The following is a 4,693-nucleotide window of genomic DNA, read 5'->3' on the forward strand; positions in this document are numbered from 1 at the left end:
AAATTTCATAAAATTCGTAAATAATAACAAATAATGTACTAATTAAATAACAATACAATAATTTGGAGGCACTGATAGTGTCTCGCGCAGCGACACTGCCATAGCTACTTTACGCGAGCTGGCGAGTTGCGATGACGGTAAAGTTAGCGGTTACATCCAATGGCCAGATCTGAAAAACTAGTGCGGGGCACCCGATTGTAAAAAAAATGGATTTTATAATGTATTTTTATTTAAAAAATCATTGAAAATAATAACTCACAGTGATAAATTAGACAAGCTTAAGGTAAAAATGTTGAAAATAATAATAATAATAGATTATAAAATATGTACATAATATAGACAATACAAAAATGTTAATATTATTGCCGTACGCATGGTGCTACACTTTCGGAAATAATTCTAATATAGTCCCCCTCTATTGTTTACTTTAACATTTTTTAATTGTTTAATTAGTAGCCAGGTTGATCACAGATCACATGCATAGTGCTACACTTTCGGAAAAAATTTTATAAAGTAGTCTGGGACGTGAGGAAAAACATTTTGTATTTTTGAACATCAACTCCTTGTTTATTTAAAAAATGTTAAACAATTAATAGCCAGGTTTATCATAGGTCACATGTACGAGTGTGATAAGCCTGATTGTTAATTTTTCCTCTCTTCCTATTCCATGGAAAAGAAGAATTCCGATTGATTAGGTGCATGCAAAAGCACTGAGCGTTCAATGAGCTCTTGTATCTGTTTGGTCTATATTTTTAGATCTAATGGAATATATCAATCAGATGTAAGAGCCCTCTGAGCACTTAGTAAGCGGTTCTGCACTCATTGATTCCCTTATGCGCTATGCATTATGCAAGAGGAACTGCGGCCAATAAATTTGCGCAACAGAAAACGGCGAAATCGGCGGAATAAAGCCACGACCAATCATGAACGTTCCGCAGTTCCGCATCCCTTGGGAGCCCCCTGAGAATGCGATCCCATGGTGCGGAATTAGCGGAACGCTCGTGATTGATTGTGGCTTTATTCAGCCGATTCCGATCCGCTAAAACGTATTTTCCTATGTCTCATGGAGTGGAATTTCCTAAATGCGCAATTAGCGCTGACCAATCACAAGAGCCTTCCCGTAGATCATTTTCATTAGATCCACTAGAATAGTGTCATTGGCTCGCATTGATTGCGTATCTGCAAGTTCCGCTCCATGGGACATATGAAACTAAATTCCTGTGGATCGAAAATTACATATACATACAGGAACATTGCCCTGTCTTCATTTTATGTATATCCATTTTGATTTCGATTTACATCCGAGAGAAGAGAGATTTATAGCGTATTCGGCCTCAGGAGATTTGCTCCAACCTGGGTTGGATTAATGATGTTAGATGCTCTCTTATTGGTAAACCGTGTAACGTCAGCCAATAACAGAATATTATCCAATCCAAATCAGTGCAAATCCGCTCGAAAACGCTATTAGAGATTTTAGATACCTAGATTCCGAGTGCTATCTAGGTATCACTTCATTCTTGTTATTTACTGAATGTTAAACAAGGATGATATAACACCCGGATAACAGATGAGAATCCGAACACGCCTCAACATGTTGATTAATCATGCGCTTGTAGGAGATAATTTTCTCCATTAAACCATTCTCCATTAAAACTTAACGAGGTTAATTTTTATGAGTATACATATGTAGTACATGCACACGCACACATGCAGGCATCGGCCGAATCTACCAAAGAAATAAATTTGCGCAATATAAAACGGCGGAATCGGCGGAATGAAGCCACGACCAATCACGATCATTCCGCCAATTCGTATTACGCCAATTTTGCACCATAGGACTGCACTCTGCGGCCGGGTTCACACCTTGACGGAAAAGCGGAAAGCGGAAAAGTGGAAGTCAATCGAAACTCGCGGTGGTAGTAGGCGGTACATTTCACTTGTCTGCTTCTGCCTATCGATTCTGTATCTTTAAACAAGGTGAAAATTTAAAAATTTATTAGGTGTTGACCAATGAAATTATCAGTATTCTAGTTAATTCGCTCACTTTTGTAATTTTCCCTTGTTTCAAGATACAGAATCGATCCCCTGTTTTTCCGCGGGTTCTGATTGGCTTCTGCTTTTCCGCCAAGGTGTAATCGCCTCCTGAGACTACCAATTACGATCAAAGTTAGTTTATGGTTGACGCTAAAAAGTTTGTTTCTTTTTAGCGTTAGCGGGTCACAATTAAGCTTGATCGGTGTTGGTGAAACCGGCCTTTAAAAACACAAATTCATTACTAATGCAAAGAATTTGTGTGTTTAAAGCAATAGATTTTTGTTTTTAAAACAGTAAATTTGAATAAAGCAGAACGTATACATAGCGCTATATTGAGTCGGGATGACAGATATATAACCTCTAAAGTCTCCAATTTTAACGCTTAATAACTCGATTTATAAAGTCGACCACAGCGTTTTTTGCCAGATTCTCTCGTTTTGAATAAAAACGTGTCGAATAAGTATAATTTTATTAAGATATTATTCTAAATAATATTTATGTGAATAATTAAATTAAACATGTTGAACTTTAAATTCTAAAATAAATAACACATAGTGATACATAGCAGAAAGCTATTGCCTCCTCTTTACAGATTACAAAGTAGATTCGATATTTCTTGACGCTAGAAAACGAGCGTTTCAGCATTGCATGAAAAGGGACCCTAATATGTAGAAAGATAAAGCTAAATCAGCCTTATGTGGGAGTTTTCTTGAAGAAATCGAAGAGTAAGTTCCTTCAAATCATTCTCTAGCATTAATTTTAACATTTATATTGACATAAATGTTAAAATTAATTAGGTGAATAGTATATGTAGTGTAAATTATTTCAGTCCTAATATGTCATTTATTTATACAGAAATGAAGCTAATGTTCAATGCTTAAATGTAGTTTAAACGATTTATCCGAAACTTTTGCTCAAGTGCATGAGGTACAAGATTTAGGAAATCGATCAAGATTAGTGGTTATGGCATACAGAAGAATCAAGATTGTTAATCAAATTTTTGAGGATGCCAATTCAAAAGTAAATAGAACACGGTATGAAAAATACATTTAGTTATTGCATTTGCCTATTGCACAATAAAGTGACATTTTATAGAAATTTAATGTTCTGTTAACTGATACAAATTTTCTTATATAATATAATGTAGGGCTATGAACCATTCAAGTTATTATGTGAATAAAACTATTTTTATCAACAATCTAAATTTTGTACAAACATTTTGATTCCTATCAGGTCATTTTCAATGTTAAATAATAAATTTAAAAATGTTATCGGTAACTACACAAGATGTTCACATTGTAAATTTGAAAAAAAGTTTACAGTATAATAGACCTCAAGCGAGATTATTATATGACTTTTGAATTTGACTAACATCAAGTTCCAATATGAAGCTATCTTGTATCTAGGCGGTTTTCTACCGTAATTTCTCTTGCCAATATGCGAATACAACATGCGCTTTTTATATTTTAATTTATGAACATTTTGCGTAGTTATCGGTAATATTTTTTAATTTATTATTTAACATTGAAAATGACCCGATAGGGGTCGAAACGTTTATACAAAATTTAGATTATTAATAAAAATAGTTTTACTCATAATAATTTGAGTGGTTCATAGCCCTATTTATTTAATTATTTGAACCGTTATTCTTTATTCTTTAAATTAAAAAAAAATGTTCTTGTTTAAATTGAAGTGTTCCTGTTCATCAATTATTCTGTTTATATTGTCCTGCCTATTTTATACAGAGATAAAAGTGACATTTCCTATGACTATTAAATACTACAATTACTGTTCCTATAGTCGACAATGACCAAACAAGGTTAATCAGAAAGCATTACGTAGAATAGCAAGAATAGAATTATAGAACGAACTGAGAGAATAGAAAAGATCAACATGAAACAAACTCTGCGGAAATAAACCGCAGATACATGCACTTGAGAAGAATACGGAAAAATCATTAGCTATTTCATCAATTCCTCAGTCTGGTATTTTATATATAATACGTTTCCATACATTTTCATTATGCTACTATTTATTAAAATAATATCTATGTATGAAAAAATTTATCATACATTAATATGTATAATAGAAATAATAATAGTAATGTGATAACATAAAAAATAATTTACGGGATAATTTTCATTGTTCGTTTTAAATTACATATTCATGCATAAAAAATTTTTTACCAGGCATGGTCCTACTTATTCTTATCTGCTTTTATTATCATAGGAACAGGTGGGAGCATGTTGGAGCATACGATGCGTATTTATTATACAATATTATAGTTATTTATTACTTATGATTTTCAAAAAACATATTTTAAAAAATGAAAATCTTCCATAGATACGCGACGTTCTAGAAATCCAGTACGCCAATCGAATTCTAATCCAGAAATGAGTGCTAATTGGAAAAATCTATTTTTAAATAAAAAAAAAATTAAATATGCAACAACAAATTGATAAAGATTTTATTTGCTAGAGATTAAATTGGATGCAGAGTTTGGTAATAGAGAAATTGTTTTTAATAACTATATATTAATATTTATTTGCATAATATATAGTTAGTTGCAAAACTATTAGAAGAAATTTTCGACATGAGAATAACTTCACTTTCTTTAGAAAATACTGGAGATCATCCAACTGCATTACGTTCGCAACAT

At 32.5% G+C, this 4,693-nt stretch overlaps 1 long non-coding RNA gene across 1 annotated transcript; it reads left to right on the forward strand.

The window, feature by feature from the left end:
• The first annotated feature begins 2,695 nt into the window (after positions 1-2,695).
• Positions 2,696-4,427, forward strand: LOC108745828. The gene is made up of 4 exons (XR_001939121.1): positions 2,696-2,759; positions 2,890-3,068; positions 3,835-4,019; positions 4,378-4,427. It is a non-coding gene; the product is annotated as an uncharacterized LOC108745828 (long non-coding RNA).
• The last annotated feature ends 266 nt before the right edge of the window (positions 4,428-4,693 follow it).

This window comes from Trachymyrmex septentrionalis, unplaced genomic scaffold (genome assembly GCF_001594115.1).
Source record: "Trachymyrmex septentrionalis isolate Tsep2-gDNA-1 unplaced genomic scaffold, Tsep1.0 scaffold15, whole genome shotgun sequence".
Taxonomy (NCBI): domain Eukaryota; kingdom Metazoa; phylum Arthropoda; class Insecta; order Hymenoptera; family Formicidae; genus Trachymyrmex; species Trachymyrmex septentrionalis.